Source organism: Anolis carolinensis, unplaced genomic scaffold (genome assembly GCF_035594765.1).
Source record: "Anolis carolinensis isolate JA03-04 unplaced genomic scaffold, rAnoCar3.1.pri scaffold_7, whole genome shotgun sequence".
Classification (NCBI taxonomy): Eukaryota; Metazoa; Chordata; class Lepidosauria; order Squamata; family Dactyloidae; genus Anolis; species Anolis carolinensis.
Genome location: NW_026943818.1, coordinates 18,848,396 through 18,869,765, shown reverse-complemented (window position 1 = coordinate 18,869,765; position 21,370 = coordinate 18,848,396). Strand labels below are relative to the sequence as shown.

The window sequence follows — 21,370 nt, the reverse complement described above, 5'->3', positions numbered from 1 at the left end:
ATGTCTTCATCGCTTTCCGGGCTTCCAATTGGAAAAAACAAGGATCAATAAAGCAGAACTTCATTTAATGGTGTGAGAAACTATCCAGAACGGAGATGGGCAGGAATCGCTTATTACCAAACAAACAAGCCAATTAGAAGCTGGCAGAGAAAGAGAAGATGGAAAGACAAAAGAGAAGGGGAGTCAGGACTGTCAAACCGAAAAACAAACCAGTCGGCAATGGGAAAAAGAAGGCCTTGGTTTTCATTCAGGTAATAGTTGCTCCAGAGTAGCTTTAGGGAAGAAATATAACATGTTCGGGTGCGTACCAAAAATGATCTAGACGAAACAGATAGATTACGAAAGATATGCCAAGCATTCAGAAAATCCGAGCTCCAAAATTAGTCCGGGAAAGCTAGACATTGGCTCTGTGGTGTATATAAAATGTTAATCAATTTTGGACTGTTCTGGGTTTCTGGATAACCTACAAGTACTGTTCACAGCCTATCTGTCAAAACTATGAAAACAAATTGCAATTTCCAGAAAATACAATTCATTTTTGTGGTTATCTGTGACTTATTAGCGGATTATTACAAAAATGTAACTTTAAAGGTTGCCACATTTGCAGTTGCAGCCCGCAAGATCAGAACTAAATTAGTAAAGTCCACAGCGGAGATTAGAAATGGAAATGGAGATAGTTTGGGATGATGCAAACTTTATTTTCCTAATTCTTTTTATTTAGTGGGGCTGACTGGGAGTTGGGGACCTGAGGGGCAGTGGGTGGGGTGCACACGCATGTGTTTGGGGGCTTCTTTTTCTCCTCCCTTCCTCTCCTTCAGAAAATACTTCTAAAAATTATTATTAACTAGCTGTGCCCAGCCACGTGTTGCTGTGGCATCGTCCTAGGTGGGTTTTTGTTTGTGGAGGCAAGTATGAATCTTGTAATTAGTCACCTTGATTAGCACTGAATGGGCTTGCAGCTTCAAAGCGTGGTTGTTTCGTCCATGGGGGAATCCTTTGTTGGAAGGTGTTAGCTGGCTTTGGTTGTTTCCTGTCTGGAATACCTTTATTTTCAGAGTGATGTTCTTTATTTACTGTCCAGATTGTAGAGTTTTTTTAAAAATGCTGGCTGCCAGGTTTTGTTCATTTTGACGGTTCCCAGGAACCCAGTCTATGTCTCGCTGTTGCCACGTGGTGGCCTCTGTGTATGCGTGGTTAGTCATTTTTGGTTTCTGGAGGTTTTCTGTAATTTGGACCTAATTTTATAGGGTTTCTTAATGGAAAGACATAGATTGGATGACTATGTCTTTTATGGCCAAATTTGGTGTGATTTGGTCCAGTGGTTTTGTTGTTTACTCCATGGGAATTATGCACATTACATTTATCTATCTATCTATCTATCTATCTAGATCAGTGATGGCCAACCTATGACATGCGTGTCAGCACTGACACGCCTAGCCATTTTTGCTGACACGCTGCCGCATGCAGATTGATTGGATGACTAATGTCTTTTGTGGCCAAATTTGGTGTGATTTGGTCCAGTGGTTTTGTTGTTTACTCCATGGGAATTATGCACATTTATATATATATATATATATATATATATAATTGTAGTATATTATTATATTATTACTATTATATTATTATTATTATATTATTCATTATTCATGACTACATTGAAACTACAGTGGGCTGTAGCGCAGGCTGGAGAGCAAGCCAGCTGTAACCAGCTGCAATGAATCACTCTGACCAGGAGGTCATGAGTTCGAGGCCCGCTCTGAGCCTATGTTTGTCTTGTCTTTGTTCTATGTTAAAAGGCATTGAATGTTTGCCTATATGTGTAATGTGATCCGCCCTGAGTCCCCTTCGGGGTGAGAAAGAAGGGCGGAATATAAATGCTGTAAATAAATAAATAAATACAATAGAGAGAAATCAGCATGGAAACTGCAAGAGGTACCATAGATTGTTGTACATGGAAATAATGGTAGTAAATAGTTTTTGATTTATTAAATACAGTTATATATTACAATTATATATTTTTGTTATTTAAACTATATATATTGTGAAATTATGGTTTTTTTCTTGAAGTGACACACCACCCAAGTCATGCTAGGTTTTTTGGTGAATTTTGACACACCAAGCGCAAAAGGTTGCCCATTGTTGATCTAGATAATAGTAATCCCAGCAAAAAAAAAAAAGAGAGAGAGAGAGAGAAGTCTGCCTTTCCTCTAGAGTAGAAAGTAGAAACAGCTTTAAGGAAGCAAAACTCCAAGTAAAAAGGAGATTGTAGCCTTGCAGGCAAGTGGGAGAAGAGGAGAGAGAAACCAGGACATTTAAAAAGTTGCTGAAAACTAGGAAGGCAGAGGACAAATTGTGACTCTTTCTGTCAAAACATGGGATCCTCGAAGATTATGTAAAGATAGCGGAGATGAATATATAGCCCCAGGGCCCCACTTTGCCAATCGCTGTCTCGGAATTCCCTTTCAAACACCGACATAATCCCAGATTCGCCCTCAGTATTCCAGCCGTCCGTGTAAATCAGTGGTTTGGCAGAAGAGAAGAGAATCCCTTCCCAACCCCAGCCGGCTGTCATGTCAAGGTTTTACAGCCTCTGCGGCCATTTGCAGAATAGCCGTCTGTAACATATTAAACAGATTAATTGAAGTAACCTAGAGGGAGTCGGGCAACTGCCAATCTTCGCAGCAGCCACTTCGGAGATGATAGGAGAGGGCAGGGAACAGGTGGTTGGCCGCCAACGTTTGCAGATGCAGCGCCACGATACGCGGAGACGTCCGACAGGGAATAAACACATCCGAAAACATACAGACAAGTGTATCCAGACACACACAAACACATTAGGCTTGGCTCTTCGCATTGAATTTGGGCGACCTTGCAAACTTTGCAAGATCTTCGCATGTCTTTTAGTGAGGTTTCAGGGGACTGACTCACCATAGGGTTTTTTAGTGTTGGGAGTGACTTGAAAAACTGCAAGTCGCATCTGGTGTAAGAGAATTGGCCGTCTGCAAGGATGTTGCCCGGATATTAGGATGGTTTTAACATCCTTGCTGGAGCCTTCTTTCATGTTCCCGCATGGAGCTGGAGCTGATAGAGGGAGCTCACTCACTCTCTCCCTAGGTTAGATTCGAACCAGCAACCTTCAGGTCAGCAACCCAACCTTCAAGTCATCAGTCCTGCCGGGACAAGGGTTTAACACACTGCACCACTGGGGACTCCTGCTCACCATAGTGGGAGTTGTAGTTTACCCTAGCCAGAGAGCACACTCAACCTCACCCATGATGCATCCAGAGCAAACTTGCCCAACATAACAAACGTTAAGTACTTGGGGTTAACCTGGCATGGTGGAAGTTGTAGTTCGCTCACAACTTTATGCATTTCGTACAAAGAAAACACTGACTTTTTCAAATAACCTTAGCAACACCCAAGCTAGTAATAGAATAGAATAGAATATAGCAATACATCAATATAATACTGCATAATAATATAATCCCTTGTTGTCATTGTGTGCCTTCGGGTCATCTCCAACCGACGGCAACCCTAAGGAGAACTTATCATGAGGGTTTCTTGAAAGGATTTATTCAGAGCAGATTGCCTTTGCTTTTCTCCGAGGCTGTGAGAGTGTGACTTGCCCAAGGTCATCTAGCGGGTTTTCCTATCCAGGTGGAGATTCAAATCCTGGACTCCAAAAGTCCTAACTCACTTATCATGACTTATCATGACAGGATACAACTCATTGCAAAAGAATATGGGGAAAATGTTAAGAATATAGGGCACAGGTCCTCAAACTAAGGCCCGCGGGCTGGATTTTTACCTGGCCCCTGTCCACAACTTTAGACTTAAGGTTGACCTAAGTCTCTCTGGTCTTTGGAGGTCTCTTTGCTTACCTATGGTCCTATAAGACCATCTAGATGGCCTTTGGGGGTCCCTTTCCTTATCTATGGTCTTCCGATGGCCTGATGAGATCATTTAGATGTCCTTTGAGGGTCTCTTTCCTTACTTACGGTCTTATGAGACCATCTAGATGGTCTTTGGAGGTCTCTTTGCTTACCTATGGTCCTATAAGACCATCTAGATGGCCTTTGAGGGTCCCTTTCCTTATCTATGGCCTTCTGATGGCCTGATGAGATCATTTAGATGTCCTTTGAGGGTCTCTTTCCTTACCTATGGTCTTATGAGACCATCTAGATGGTCTTTGGAGGTCTCTTTGCTTACCTATAATCTTATGAGGTCGTCTAGATCAGGGGTCCCCAAACTATGGCCCTCCAAGGTCATTGATCTGGCCCCTGTCCTAAACTTTAGACTTAGGGTTCACCTAAGTCTGACATGACTTGAAGGCACACAGCAACAACAATCCTAATTTTGGACTATTTCATCATATTCCAGCCCCACAACAGTCTGTGTGACAGTGAATCGGCCCTCCACTTAAACAGTTTGAGGACCCCTGATATAGGGGATATGGATTCTGGGGGTCTCTTACCTTTTTCAAACGATTAAAAATGAACTGAAATAAAATGGTGACTTATCCTTAACGGCCTGAGTGATGATAGTAGATGCCCCGCTTGCGACGTCCCTGCCTCAAGTTTGTCATCTCGCTCGGTTAACAACATGGAATTGGGAGGGAGTTCAGCCCATAATTTTGATATCTATAAAAGATCGCAATCCGAGCTTAATTTTGATGCCGCGCCGTACTTCATAACACGACAGTCTTAAAAACGTAATGAAAGGGCTTGATAGATTACAGAACTAATCCATTTAGTGCTCCAATAAATAACGAGAGAAATACATCCAAGGCGGGGAGGGGGAGCCGGCGACATGTGCAACGTTTTCTAGAATTATTCAGAACCGAGGAATCCACGGAAGGAGGGTTGGGAGACGTTCAAGAGAGGGCCTTTCCAAATCAAGTAAATGCAGAAGACAACGGTGAACGAGAGTCACCCAAAGTCCATATTTTGGGCAGTACTGTTTCCCAACCCAATGGGAGAGCAGAGTTTCTGGGTTGCAAATAGGTTACCATTTCCCAGGTCTAGGTTTGATCAGAGGAGCCAAGTGTAGACTTCAGTCTGGTCCATCTCCTGACTTTCCAGAAATCTCATCAGCTTCCAAAGGTTGGAAATCCTCTATCACGGGGTTGTTGTGTGCCTTCAAGTCATTTCTGGCCTATGGTGGTGAACATCTCACAGGGTTCTTTGACCAAGTTTGTTCAGCTTGCTTTTGAAGCCAAGAAAGCATGGCTTGTCCAAGGTCACCCAGCGGGTTTCCATGGCCAAGCAGGGGTTCGAGTCCTGATCACCAGCATCATAGACCAACACTCAAACCACTACACTACACTGACTCCTACATACGAGGGTTGAATGAAAAGTAATGCTTCCACCTTCGTAATTCCCCAACAGATGGCAGTCCTGGTCTGCGGCAGGTCCTGGCTTGTTCAGTAGACCCTTTGCTACAGTTCCATTTGGCGGGAAGCCTTAGCATTGAACAGTTGTGTTGTTAAAATGCAAAATATGGACCCTGCACAGACGGTCAGTCAATGCGACTTAAGCAATGTGCAGTCATTGAATTCTTGACCGCAGAAGGTGTCACCCCTAAGGAGATTCATCAGAGAATCCATCTCTTCCCAATAATGAAAGAAGATCTGTGGGGACACCATTATGCTTCTGATGAGGACGTTGAGAGAACTGTGAGACACTGGGTGTGGAAACAGAGTGTCAACTTCTTCTGTGACGGCTTCAGAAAACGTGTTCGTTGTTGGCAGAAATGTACCCAATTGTCTGGTAATTATGTGAAAAAGTGCATAGAGGCAGTTAAAGAGCACATTCTAAGGATTATTTCTGCGTTTGATTTATTAAAATATTCCCATCCAAACCCAAGTAACGAAGGTGGAGACATTACTTTTCAATCAATACTTAGTTATGTAGCAGAGGTACTAGGAAACTTTGTGAGTGAGTGCAAATATATAAAACAGGACACTACTATGAGTGTCCCAGTGAAGATAGGCACACCTTAGTTGTATTTGTACACAACGGGACCATTGTGCATCAGTCCATCCCAGTTCCATCTCCCCTACAAGACATAATAGCAACTCCTTCTTCAATATGGGTATTATGAAACGAACGTGACAGCCAGCATGGTATGGACTTTGAGGACAAATAGACAAATGCAGCCCTATAGATGATGGGGATTCTATGGGGTGGAAGTTGGTTGATCCCTCCTCACCCGATCAGCTCAGGACCCGGCCGTCACCCAAGGAGTTAAACGTGTCCCGCAATTGTCAATTAATGTGAAGCTCATTCCATAGATCTCTTAGCAGAGAGCACAACAGGGCAATTAACCCACTAATACACTAGGCTATTACGCTGCTATGTCTCTTATTTTAGCCCGAGGTGATTTGAAACGCATTGGATTAAAGGATATTACAGGAGATAGCATGAAAAATAGTTTAACGTAATGAGTCGTCCCGTGATGTCTGCTATTAAAGATGATTTGCGGTCAAAAACTACAACATGCAGGAGTTCAGCCATTTAGAGATGGGGGAGGCGGGGGAGGCAGCTTAACTCTTTCCTGTCTCCTATCAGTTGAGTAGATCAAAAAGTAGACGGAGGCACACATTTCTCCCAGTCTTGTACTCCTGGACCAATAGAGGTGCCTTGGAGCGACATGTCTCTTTGGAAAGGCCATCACTTAGTCTGGATGACCTTCCTCTTATACCTAGTAAGTAAATTCACCCGTACAAAACCATAGCATTAGGAGGGAACTTCAGAGGCCGTGTAGTCCAATCCTCCGCTAGAAATGGGGGAACAACAATGAAGGAAAGTCCACCACTTTCCAACGTGGTCCATTCCACTCTCAAGGAGTTCATGTAACAAAGAAGTTCTTCCAAATATTTAGATGAAATATGTCCTCTTGTAGAATGCATTGGGTTACGTTCAAGTCTCTGGAGCAGAAGATAACAAGATGGTTTCATCTTCTCCATGACGTCCCTTCAGATATTTAAAGAGAGCTATCAATCCAACTCATAGTGTTGGAGACTGGCCCGGAGGGGAAGTAAAAGAGAGAATTCCAAGAGAGCAATAAAACAAGCCTTTTATTGTTATCACAGCTAATGATAAGGCAAACAGCCGTACATACCCCAAAGGCTGTATCATGGAAATGGCTCCCCCATGTGCACAGTTAACAAATAATATATACCTTTGGCTTATCTAAAATTGACCAATGGCTGAGGGTCTTCCTCACCTTCCACACCTACTTTGGCACGAGTGATACCAATGACGTAACTTGTTTACTCTGAGCTTTCTTCTCTTCTTGGAACTTTTTGGAGAAAGGCACCAGCTCACAGGAAGGGAGGGGCATATGCAGACGCAAAGCTACATAAGCAAAAGTTTACTATTTTCTGGCTTATGGTCCCTTCAATAGCCTTCTTCTCTCCGAGCAAAACCTAGCTGGACCCCTCGATCATTTCCACAAATCTTGGTTTCCAGGATTTGTTGTTTTGTGTGGTGTGTATGTTCTTGTGTGTTTTCCAGAATGTTGACCATCTTGGTTGCCCTTCTCTGGACACGTTCTAGCTCATCTGTATTCTTCTTGAAGAGTGAGGCCCAGAACTGGATGTGAAATCTAAGGAACTATAGTAAGATCCAATAGGGAACTCTGACGCCAAAGAGACAAAATAGATGTAAGGCATTAATACTGAGGATTTTTTTCACCTATCGATCAAGAAGTGGATGCCTTTCATGCTCGAGATTGCTCACAGGTGGAAATGGGAACAGGCGAGTCTGGACATTCGTTGATGCCAGCTTTTTGGTAAACAGTAGGGGTGTGCAAAAAAATTGTTACTCCTCGTAAATCGTATCGAATTTGTTATATTCGTGCATACGAATCGATATTGTAAATATGCAGAAAAGTTGGAGTGGGATTTAGAAATTGTTGGGAGAGACATGCATACAGAATTTTGCCCTCGATCCTTTGAAGACCAAAGATGTCAAGTGTGCACTGCTCAAGAAGTTCCCAAGCTTCTGTTCTGAGCAGCAATGCTCTCGCTGGCAAATGGCTTTGCAAAACGTGTCCTCAAGATCTCCTAGGCGCTGAGGCATAACTAAGCTGTGTTCAATGATCCTGCCTTTATGCTCTTGTTTAAGGAGGTGGGATGTGCTTCTGGGGAGGACTGCGGGAGGTCACGAGTCTGTCTGGAAGGGCACGCTGGATTTCTCAGTCGTAGAGTTTGAGAAACAGCACGACTGTTCGGCCTCAAGGAAAATCTGTGAACGTGGAACGCTGGCTCTGTCCATGCCGGCAGACAAAAATTCTCCTCTTCTTATGGGCATAGAGTATGCTTGGACTGGTTACTGTTGAGGGAAGAGCAACCTCCAGAAATTTGTACCGTGTAAGAACAAAATGGCCATACTATGCAAAGATATATATTTTTAATACAAAAATCTTCTGGGAAGAGCCCACCTCCTTCCAGCCACATCATTTGCACACAGTAGCATTAATAAACAAATATTCAGCAGGGATGGATATTAACTGAATTTAATTAGCCAGTGGCTCACGCCCCATTATCTTCCCGACTGTATTCTCATCCTCAAGAAGCCTAAATGGATGTGTGCTGGCTGCATTTTGTAAATACCGTCTTCTTTTTTCACAGCCAGAGAACTCAGAGGAAGGACTAGATATACAGCATGACCTATTTATCTGCGGTATGCATGGTTGCTTTTATCCATGTTTGAGAAAATATGTGATTTCTAGACATTTTCTAGGTCCTACAACACATCTTTATAGTATTCTTGGAGCAGAAGGCTTTCGTTTAACAGGTTTATCTATGGTTTTGCATTTCCTTCTTTGGAGGTCGACTCGGCCATCTTTCAGGAGTGCCTCGGTTGTATTTTCTGCATGGTATGGGGTCTACACAAATTATTTACATTTACACAGACAGGAGCTTCATTGTTGAGTTCCAGAGTCAGAGAAGCAGATGGCGAACAGAAGAATGGCCTGCTTCCGGGGAGTATGCTTGCTCCATCAATGTTCAACATTTAAACAATTGACCAAAATCGAAATGCCAAAACACTTTAGGGAGGTATTTACTTGAGCTAGATTCGATCAGTTTGATACAATGGTTAGATATGGGAGATTCAACAACATCCCTTATAACGAACGATTCTGTATCTGTGGAGCTCCTGATATTGAGGATTTAGCACATATATTATTTGACTGTAAATTGTATCAGAAGGTGAGAGATTTGTTTCTTGGTCCATATATCAAACGGACAATGCACTGGGAATCGCACATCAGAACAACGTACTTTATGTGCGGTCAAGATCCAAAAATAACATATAAAACGGCTCTGTACTTGAGTAAAACAATACGATTGAGATACACATATGTGGGGCTGATAGGGGTAAACTGTAGGGGTGACAATGACATATGATGTACACACCCAGTTTTATTATATTTATTTATTGTATGGTTACAAGTGTTTTATTTAATATTTGTACAGAATGTAACCAGGTCTTTTCGAGCCTGGTTGTTTGGCTTGGTACTTTGATATGGCCTAAGGGCTAATCAATAAAAGGTTCTTCTTCAATTGACCAGCCACTGGCAGAAGGGACAGAGAGTTTCATTTATGCTGACAATCGTGCCATCACCCTCAAGGAGGAGCTTTGAAATGGCTGAACAGAAGCTCTCTGAAGCTTTAGGTGCTCTTACTGCCTATTACAGGGAAAACCAGTTGATTCCTAATCCATCTAAAACACAGGCGTGTTGAGTTCAGAGGATCACCTCAGAAGGAATCCCACTGGAGCATGCAGCACAACGAAATACCTGGGAGTCATTCTGGACCCTGCTCTGACTTATAAGAAGCACTGCTCGAATATCAAGCAAAAAGTGGGTGCTAGAAATAATATCATACGAAAGCTGACTGGCACAACCTGGGGATCACAACCAGGTACAATAAAGACATCTACTCTTGCGCTTGGCTACTCTGCTGCTGAGTACACATGCCCAGTGTGGAATTCATCTCACCACGTTAAAACAGTGGATGTGGCTCTTAATGAGACATGCTGCATTATCAAAGGATGTCTACACCTTACATCGCTGGAGACCTTATACAATTTAGCTGGTATTGCACCACCAGATATCCGCTGGGAAGTGGTAGCCAGCAATGAAAGGGCCAAGGCATTGACATCTCCGGCCCATCCTCTGTTCAGATATCAGCCTGCATGCCAATGCCTTAAATCAAGATCCTAAGATCCACAGAGACACTTGCAGGAACACCTCAGCAAGTGAGAGTCCAAAAGTGGCAGGCTAAAACCCGGAACCTCAATCAGTGGCTGAGACCGGATAAGAAACTCCCCCCTGGGCACACAAAAGACGGAGTGACTTGGAAGTCGCTGAATAGACTGCGTTCTGGCAGCACGAGATGCAGAGCCAGTCTTAGGAAATGGGTCTACAAAGTGGAGTCCACGACATGCGAGTGTGGAGAAGAGCAAACCACAGACCACTTACTCCAATGCGGTCTGAGCCCTGCCACATGCACCATGGAGGACCTCCTCACAGTGACACCAAGTGGTCATATTCTGGTCAAAGGAAATGTAGCATAATGCCAAGTTTTTTTACTTTGTTTGTGGTTTTAAAATACATTATAGCCGTATTATCAATTTGCTTCCGACACGATAAATAAATATGGTATGTGGTTGAACTGGATGGCCCTTGATCTATGATGCTATGGTTCTTTGTGTATGTCCATCACAGAAAGCATGGAGGGGAGGGGATGAAGACGATCTGCTCCCTCCCCACGTCTAATAGAAGAACTTGTCACTGTCACTTTAATGGCAGCAGATGCCAGTAACAATAACCGGGATCCGGCACCTTTGAAATTCATTATTCCCGCGTACAGTGCGTTGCCATCTCTTCGCCATTCTAACGAGCTTTCCATTCGGATGTCACTCCGGGTTCGCGCCGATCCCCAAGCGGCATGCAGAACTGTCGTTTCTGATTTCCTTCGGAGGGAAAGGTGCGATTTCGGAAGAGGAGGGAAGAGGACCGGCCCTTCCGACCTTTTCTCCTTCGATTTTGTTCCTCTCTTCTCTTTGGGAAGGTGGGGTCGGGGGGAGAATCACGCTAGGCGGAACTGACAAACTCATCACTGCATCGTCCTGTTACATATACAATCGCCATGTCACTTGGTATCAGGAAAGAGAGGCTCCTGGAGGAATTATGAGCCCATCGTGGGTCTAATCGGTCAGGAGATTTAATTTTCACACCTTCCTTTGCTTTTCCGATTCGCTTCAAATTGAGGGTCAGCTGAGCCAAAATTTGCCATCCTTCCATTTTAGTAACAGCAACGTACACTTGCGACGATGGATTTCACCCGGTTTTTCACCAAAGCAAGATTAAAGGACATGGGCACACTTTCCGACTCTCCCAATTTGCTCAAGCTTGGGTCCCATTTCCAAGACATTTCATACTTGTGCAAATATTCCCAAATAACCCAAAATACAGAACAATTTTGGTGCTGAATAATTTTGGAATTCAACCCCACACTGCCCAAGTCTGCAGTCCTCAATGAGAAGTAGTTAGCTTTAGAATAAAGGTAAAGGTTTCCCCTGACGTTAAGTCCAGTCATGTCTGACTCTGGGGGTTGATGCTCATCTCCATTTCTAAGCCGAAGAGCCGGCGTTGTCCATAGACACCTCCAAGGTCATGTGGCCATTGGCATGACTGCATGGAGCGCCATTACCTTCCTGCTGGAGCAGTACCTATTGATCTACTCACATTGGCATGTTTTCGAACTGCTAGGTTGGCAGAAGCTGGAGCAACAGCGGGCGCTCACTCGGCTCCCAGGATTTGAAGCTGGGACCTTTCAGTCTAGCTTTAGAATAGGCTGAAGAAAATCTCTTCCCCCCTGACTCCTGGAATGTATTTATTTCTTCTCTCCTCCCTGTTTCTGCTCTCATCCGGATTGGTTGTGTAGAATGGATACTCTGAGGTGCATGCCTTTTGTCTTTGACTTTCTGTCTTTTCAATCTTGGTGTGTGCTATGTATATTGAGATCTCTCTCTCTCTCTGCTTGTGTGTCAAAAGAGATGTAGTGATTTGAGATTTTTCCCTCTCTTTGAACCCTAGAAGAGATGGAGTATCGAGTAGCTAGGACTCTGGTCTTTATTATTAAGAAATGTATTACTTTGGTAAATAAACCTTTTGTATTTTTAAAGACAGAACTCTGCTTGTTTGCCTCCTAAGCTCTAAATTGTTTACAGCCACATGGCACTTCACACTCTGCTTGCTGTGAGCTGAATGCTTAACTATAAGTATCCTGTTTTTGCATATTTTGCAAAGCTCTAAATGCTTTACAGCCACATCGCACTTCAAGCTCAGCTTGCTGTGAACTGAATGCTCAACTATAAGTATCCAGTTTGTGCATATTTTGCAAAGCTCTAAATGCTTTACAGCCACATCGCACTTCAAGCTCTGCTTGCTGTGAGCTGAATGCTCAACTATAAATATCCTGTTTTTGCATATTTTGCAAAGCTCTAAATGCTTTACAGCCACATCGCCACTTCAAGTTCTGCTTGCTGTGAGCTGAATGCTCAACTATAAGTATCCTGTTTTTGCATATTTTGGATGCTCTGCTGTATTGTTAGGTAGTTTCCCTTAACACTGAAAATCCTAACAAGAGTTCACCTTGTTTTTCACCAAAGCAAGATTAAGAGACATGGGCACACCTTTCGACTCCCAATTTGCTCAGGCGTGGATCCCATCTCCAAGACTCTCATGATGCGTGTGCAAATATTCTGAAATACAGTAGAGACTCACTTATCCAACACTCACCTAGCCAACATTCTGGATTATCCAACGCATTTTTGTAGTCAATGTTTTCAATACATTGTGATATTTTGGTGCTAAATTTGTAAACACAGTCATTACTACATAGCATTACTGCGTATTGAATTACTTTTTCTGCCAAATTTGTTGTATAACGTGATGTTTTGGTGCTTAATTTGTAAAATCATAACCTAATTTGGTGTTTAATAGGCTTTTCATCAATCTCTCCTTATTATCCAACATATATTATCCCGGGCTGTGACGCAGGCTGGAGAGCAGCCAGTTGCAACCAGCTGCAATGAATCACTCTGACCAGGAGGTCATGAGTTCGAGGCCCGCTCGGAGCCTATGTTTGCCTTGTCTTTGTTCTATGTTAAAGGCATTGAATGTTTGGGGTTGTTGTATGTCTTTCGGGCTGTGTGGCCATGTTCCAGAAGTATTCTCTCCTGACGTTTCGCCCACATCTATGGCAGGCCATAGATGTGGGCGAAACGTCAGGAGAGAATACTTCTGGAACATGGCCACACAGCCCGAAAGACATACAACAACCCTGTGATCCCGGCCATGAAAGCCTTCGACAACACATTGAATGTTTGCCTATATGTGTAATGTGATCCGCCCTGAGTCCCCTTCGGGGTGAGAAGGGCGGAATATAAATGCTGTAAATAAAAATAAATAATATAATATTCGCTTATCTAATGTTCTGCTGGCCCATTTACATTGGATAAGCGCGACTCTACTGTAACCCTAAACACGGAACAATTCTGGTCCTAAGCATTTTGGAAAAGTTTAACTTTTGAAGAGTGAGTAGCCATGCCATTTGTACCTTTTCCAGATTTGGAAACTAAAATCGGAGTAGATCGACCTTAGAAAACTTTTTTAGGGGAGTGGGGGGGATGTCGATGGACAAAATAATGACAACGAAAGCTCCACCTTTTACTCGTGCAGTCGGGGAAAAAATTGTGATGAACAGGAAGAATAGACTGAGTGGAGAAAGATGTTGGGAATTTCCATCCAAGGACAGCAAGAGGTGAAATTCAAATAAACAAACGGGGGAGAAGAGTCCAAGCGGAAGAGGCCCGGCCTGCCGATTATCATTTGAAAAGATTCCTGTCTCGGCGGTGTTCTCCTCGCCCAGCATCCCGGTGATGAAAATGAGATTGTCTGATGTGCATGCCGGGATAGATTTACCTTTGCACACGTTTGCCCCCAATCAGCGGAGAAGGGTCACGCCACCGAAAAGGGAACGGGAGGCGAAGACTGTCACCGCGCGGCTCTATCAAACCGACACCAATTTCGGCAAAGGAGCCATCGTCAATTTCAAAGGGAGGCCGACTCCATTGGTGTGCGTGCGGCTCTTGTTACCAATCTCTGTCGTGGTACGTGGCCACGGTTTATACGGTCACAAAGGGTGTCTGACCGAGCTTTCCTTTGTTTGCGGCTTCCAGGAAGATGGTTGTTCTCCCTCTCCCCCCCCCCCCGAGTTGTTTGTTTCGTTCGGTTCTGGTCCCTCTCAGCATCTAAATTGACGCCCGCCCCGGATCCTCTCGGGGTGTGAGAAAAATCCAAACACATGCGGCAAAAAAAAAAAAAGCGCAAGGGGGACGAAACTAATAGTCTCCTTCTCCCTGGTGACTTGCTCATTTAAAAAAAAAAGAATCTCCATTTAAATGCAAATGTGAGTTTTAGCTGGGGACTTCCCTCCAAAGTATCTGCAGCAATGCCGAGGGAAATAGATGCAGAAATCTAAAATGGCTGACGCTCGTGGAAAAGGGGGCGGGTGGGGGGCTGCCGTCGGCACGTTCTCTTCTGAGCTCGGCAACCCTCTTGCCTCCCAATGGCCTGTTTGGAAGGGATGCAAGAGGCCATGTTTGCTTAAGATTCGTCCTAAGGTCTAGATGGGGCAGACTTCTCTCTAAAGGAAGGGAAGGAAGGAAAATGATTGATGTCTACGCACTCATCTCGGGTTTATGCGTAAACCTCGGGCTATTCAATTACAAGATGCCTTTCAAAACAAAGCAGCTCCTGGTTGAGCGTCCCTTATCCAAAACACTTGAGATCAGAAACATTTCCGATTTTTTGGCAATACCTCCATATTCCAATGCAGGAGATGGGACATTTCATTTATACTTGAGACCCCGAGCTTAACGGTCATTTTACGCACAATATTTTTAAATGTGTGTTGTTTCCATCGAAAAACAAAGTTATCACTGTCTCAGTCATCCAGGTGGATGATTTCGGAGCGTTTTGGATGTCTGGGTCTCAACCTGTACTACACTGTAAACTTAACGTTAGGGAAAACTTCCAAAATATAGCAGAGGATGCAAACAAACAAACAGGATACTTATAGTTGAGCATTCAGCTCACAGCAAGCAGAACGTGAAGTGTTGTGGCCAGAAATGAATGTAGAGCTTAGGAGGCAAAGATGCAGAGTTTATTTATTTTATTTATTTATTTGATACATTTATATCCCGCCCTTCTCACCCCGAAGGGGACTCAGAGCAGCTTACAAATTAAATTTACAAACAATATTATATTATCAGCATAGCACAATACTGGCAATAAATTACCATATTGTTCTATATCTATATATTGTAATATTATTAATAATATTACATGTAATATATAATATATAATCAATATTATTATATTGTATTATTAGTATTATATTGTGTTGTCGAAGGCTTTCATGGCCGGGATCACAGGGTTGTTGTATGTATTCCGGGCTGTATGGCCGTGTTCCAGAAGTATTCTCTCCTGACGTTTCGCCCACATCTATGGCAAAGTTTACCTAGTTTCTCCATGCCTCACAACCTCTCAGGATGCCTGCCATAGATGTGGGCGAAACGTCAGGAGAGAATACTTCTGGAACATGGCCATACAGCCCAGAATACATACAACAACCCAGTATTATATTGTATTACAAAATAATATTATTAATATTACATCCATATACAATATAATATTATAATATTCAATCTTTAAAGTTACAAAAGGTTTATTTACAAAAATAATAACTACATAATAGTCAAGAACTGGGTCAGAACTACTCTATAACTCCATCTTTCCTAGGATTTAAAAGAGGGGGGGAAATCTCCAAGCACTACATCTTTCCTGACACACAAAAGAAGAGAGCTCAATACACACTAAGATGTACAGTGGCATTTGTTGGGCGGAAATCCATTGTTTTTCAGTTCTGCTCTTCAAAACTCTGCTTCTTCTCCTCCTCTCTTTAAAAGGTAAAGGTTTCCCCTGACGTTAAGTCCAGTCGTGACTGACTCTGGGGGTTGGTGCTCATCTCCATTTCTAAACTGAAGAGCCGGCGTTGTCCAGGTCATGTATCCGGCATGACTGCATGGAGCGCTGTTACCTTCCCGCCGGAGTGGTACCTATTGATCTACTCACATTGGCATGTTTTCGAACTGCTAGGCTGGCAGGAGCTGGGGCTAACAGCAGGTGCTCATTCCGCTCCCGGGATTTGAACCTGGGACCTTTTGGTCCGCAAGCTCAACCTGTACTACACTGTAAACTTAACGTTAGGGAAAACTTCCAAAATACAGCAGAGGATCCAAAAAAAGAAACAGGATACTTATAGTTGAGCATTCAGCTCACAGCAAGCAGAATGTCAGGGGAAACCCTCCTCTCTTTACTCCTGATTTAATTGAGTGCCAACTTCTTTTGCACTTAGAACTCAGTTTTCCACAACTGAAGAAAGTTGAGGGCAAGAGAGGAAGGAACAAAGAGAAACTGGGACATTTTTAAAGCAGCTGAAAAAGTGGGATGGCAGGGGATTTGTGTCCTTGCCAGATCAGGTATGTGGGGTCTCTTGGAAATCAATGGGAATGGGATACGGATAGCATGGAAAGATGCCCTGCATTAAAAAAAGGGGGTGGTTGTTCGCTTTCCCCCGAATCCCGTGAATAAGCAATATACAGCGAGGAAAGCAAAATGAACTTTAATGCAAATGACCAACCTGGGGGAAATAGCTTTCCCTGTGGCTCAGGCCGTGGCTTGTTAAGTATTTTTTGCTTAAGTGCAAAATCTTTGCGGTATGGGTCATTAAGTTTCTCCACCGCAATGATAATCATTGTGAAAAGGAGCTCAGGGGAAGGAGTGGGGAGGCCGGATTCAGAACCAAGGCCCGCTTCCAATCTGACTCGATCCTGGAGTACATCCAAAATAACCACCCATAAATCCCAATTCTGGAAACAAATTCTCTCTCTCTCGTGCTCTGCTGCCTATCACCAATATGGCGCATAGCTCATTTACTGCAAACATATGAGGCCTCTGGGTCGCCCATCGCTACTCTCCTTGTTCTAGCTCTAGGGTGACGTCTTGAATTAGATACCACACAAAAGGACAGGGAAACGGAGAAGCAGAATCAGACTCTTACATTCCTAGAATTGGATGGAACTCTAAAGCCCATCTAGTCCAACCCCATTCTACCACACAGGAATGCCCAATCAAAGCATTCCTGCTAGATGGCCATCCAACCCTTGTTTAAAAACCTCCCTACACTCTGAAGCATCTGCATTCCACTGTCACACTGCTCGGACTGTCAGGAAATTCTTCCTTATGTTTATTTGAATCTATTTGCTCTAATCATTGTCATTTTATTTGTGTATTTTTAAATTTTCATTGGCACTTTTTGTTCAGTTCCTGATGTTATTGTACTTTTTGATCTACATTTGTTAGCCGCCCCAAGTCCCCACGGGGAGATGGAGGTGGGATATAAGAATCAAATTATTATTATTATTATTATTATATTATGACACAGCAAACAAGATATGCTGGATTTCGTTTCACAAAATCACAAGTCGAACACTTCCCAAGTGTCTAGGACTGTGTGATGTATTATTATTATTATTATTATTATTATTATTATTATTATTGACACAACAACGTTGTATGACACAGCAAACAAGATAGATATGCTGGATTTCGTATCACAAAATCACAAGTCGAACACTTCCCAAGCGTCTAGGACTGTGTGATGTATTATTATTATTATTATTATTATTATTATTATTATTATTATTATTATGACACCGCAAACAAGATAGATATGCTGGATTTCGTATCACAAAATCACAAGTCGAACACTTCCCAAGTGTCTAGGACTGTGTGATGTGTTATTATTATTATTATTATTATTATTATTATTATTATTATTATTATTATTATTTTATGATGACACAGCAAACAAGATAGATATGCTGGATTTTGTATCACAAAATCACAAGTTGAACACTTCCCAAGTGTCTAGGACTGTGTGATGTATTTTCGGATGATGCGCTCAGATCCCAGCAGGGTGGCCTTTTGCAGTTGGCAGATCGTAATTTTATCAATGTCTATTGTTTCCAAATGCCGGCTGAGATCTTTTGGCACAGCACCCAATGTGCCGATCACCACCGGGACCACCTGCACTGGTTTCTGTCAGAGTCTTTGAAGTTCAGTCTTGAGGTCCTGATAGCGGCTGAGTTTTTCCTGTTGTTTTTCGTCAATGCGACTGTCACCTGGTATGGCGACATCAATGATCCAAACCTTTTTCTTTCCCACAACTGTGATGTCTGGTGTGTTGTGTTCCAGAACTTTGTCAGTCTTGATTAGGAAGTCCCACAGTATCTTTGCGTGCTCATTTTCCAATACTTTTGCAGGTTTGTGATCCCACCAGTTCTTTGCTGCTGGGAGGTGGTACTTGAGGCATAAGTTCCAATGAATCATTTGGGCCACATAGTTGTGCCTCTGATTGTAGTCTGTCTGTGTGATTTTCTTCTTCTTCTTCTTCTTCTTCTTCTTCTTCTTCTTCTTATTATTATTATTATTATTATTATCCTTGTCTCTGAAACAGCAGAAAACAAGCTGGCTCCTTCTTCGATATGGCACGCTTTCAATTAATGTAAACATGTCCCCATGTCACCTTCTCTTCTCCAAGCTTAACGGCTTTAGGGGTGTGCGAATCCGTTCAGTTTTGGTTCAGTTTTCGTTTTGAATTTCACGTGCCCCCATTTTATTTTTGGTAAGATTCTGGGAGATTCGTAATTCGGAGCCCTGAGTTCCATTTCCCTTTCAGGAAGAACCTTCCTGAAAACAGAACAGAGGGACGGGATGGGACGGGACCCAAAAACAGAATGAAAACAGAACGGATTATGTGCCATTTTGCACACCAAAAGTTCCCAGTTTCCTTAGTCATTGGGCTTCTGGACCTATGACAATTTTTGGTTGCCGTTCTTTGGACACTTCCTTCTTGAATTATGGTGCCCAAGACTAGGCACAGTATTATTCCAGGTGGGATCTGTCCAAAGCAGAAGAGAGTGGGACTATTCTTCCCTTGCTCCAAGCACTGCACTGTTATTGATGCAGGCTGAAATTGTGTTGGCCTTTTACCGCCAAAGCAGTACCTATTGCTCTACTCATGTTTGCATATTTTCGAACTGCTAGATTTGACAGCTAAGGCTAACAGTGGGAGCTCACCCCGACCCGCGGCTTCAAACTGCCAGATTCAATAGTTCGATGGTTTAGCCTGTTGCACCACCCCGAGGTGGTGCACCTGAGATTTGGAATAGGCAACCCCATAGACTGAGTTTGGGAAAGGTTGACAATTTATGATATTTTGGACCGCAATTCCCCCCTCTGCAGCAAGTGAGGGGAGTGTAGTCCGTCCGCCTGTCCGTCAGCTCCCCTCCCAAACAAAAGTAGCTTTTCGAAGCTTTGTGAGCCGACATTTTCACCGGTAAGGGCAGAACGTATCTTAAGCATGCACGGATGATCAGGGAAGTGGAATCCAATCTCTGTATGTGACCACTGCAATAGCAGATAAAGAGGCGGTTGCAAAAATGAAGCTATTTTTATACTTGATCGGAGAAAGAGGAGGGAGAAGTCAGCGAGAGATGCTGCATACATTCCTCAAGTACAGTGTCGTTTGGTTCTAATGGTAGGTTGTTTTGATGCCGGTTACATACAAGGCTGGAGCAAATGAAGTGGTGGAGCAATATTGCTTCTGGGAGGGGGGTGGCAGCGAGCAGAAGCGAAAAGCGTAAAAGATTCTTACCCCAGTTTAAATTCCCCAACAGACAGCTGTAATTTCGGAGATATCAAAGACTAATGGAGAGAAGACGATGATGGAACCGGCAAGCAGTGTGAACAGATGACCATCTTATAGATGCATTAGAACTGGACAAACAAAGTATTTCTCGAATGTGAAGAAGCGTAAGTTGATGAGAATCTTTTTCTGTTTTGGACACATTCTGTGTGAATTTTGTACATGGCAGCGTTGCAAAGAAAACAGAATTTTCTGTATGGATCACTGTCTGTACCGAATTGTTCGTTGTCCTGGAAAGAAGGTACAGTTTGACCTCCTCATTTGCACGTTTTTATGGATGTGGATCATTCTTGCTCTGGCTCAGATCAATGAAACAGCCCCTGTTAACACTGTCACGGCCTCTAAGTCCTGCAAAAGATGTGGATTTACATTTGATGGCTCTCAAGGGGAAGAAATTGGCTCCCTACTTCAGGCTGCCATTCTGAAGCTGACTTTGCCTACCTACGGTCACTATTTTGCCCTTGGCTTTGCTTGGTGGGCTTCAAGGCCCACATACAACATTAGTTCTGATGCCATTTGACCTCCAAAACACTCAAGCATACACTCTCCAACATGTCTTCTCTTGCCCTCAATTTGGCCCTTGCTTTTCTTCTGCTGCTCATTATATATTGGGTGAAAGCAATTAAGCGAAACAGGCTGGTCGTGCCCATGGGAAAACTATAATTATTACTATGTTTTCCGAATTGGGGAAGGTACTATGTGGGCGAAAAGCAAAAAAAAAAATGTACATTTTTTTCTTCTTCATTTAATTATATAACCTCCACTATGGAAAAGAAAGCAGTGAAAAAGAGAGAGGAAGGCTCAACCAGTTTCATATTCTTTATGTGCCATTTCCAAATATATTCATCTTTTCCAGACTTCACAGGATATACAAACCCTAGTGAAATGAAGGCCCAAGAATACCACACATTCGTACTGAAAGAGCTAGAAAATGATAATACAAATAATAATAATAATAATAATAATAATAATAATAATAATAATAATACTTTATTTATATTCTCCCCAAAGGACCCCGAGTGGATTATAGTAAATAAACACACACAAACATTCAGTGCTTTGCTACAATGAGACACGCATATACAGACAAATACAAATGCTTCTCCTTTCATTTCCAGTTCTGAAGGCATGACTGCTTGGAGCGTCTTTTTGCCTTTTCCTGCTGAAGCGGGACCTATTTATCTACCCATATTTGCATGTTTTCGAATTGCTAGATTGGCAGGAGCTAGGTCTAACAGTGGGAGCTCACCCCATCTCGCGGATTCAAACTGCCAGCCTTCAGCTCAGCAGTTCAGCAGCACAAGGATTTAACATTTGGTTGGAAGTGGGTAAATGAAACCTTCTGCAAATAGGATATAATTAATAAATGGCGTCGGCATTCCTAGCCAGATGCCTGGTCACATATATTCCCACATGTGCATTGTGCGTGTGCATATAATATGCATACAAACCTGACGT

The 21,370-nt window shown here is 42.9% G+C and overlaps 1 long non-coding RNA gene across 1 annotated transcript in view; it reads left to right on the top strand.

The window, feature by feature from the left end:
• LOC134293051 (uncharacterized) overlaps window positions 1-21,370 on the top strand; it is a 295,247-nt gene that overhangs the window by 212,200 nt on the left and 61,677 nt on the right. The window contains exon 5 of the long non-coding RNA XR_010000110.1: window positions 19,884-20,019. This is a non-coding gene — a long non-coding RNA (uncharacterized LOC134293051). The remainder of the gene's footprint in view (window positions 1-19,883; window positions 20,020-21,370) is intronic.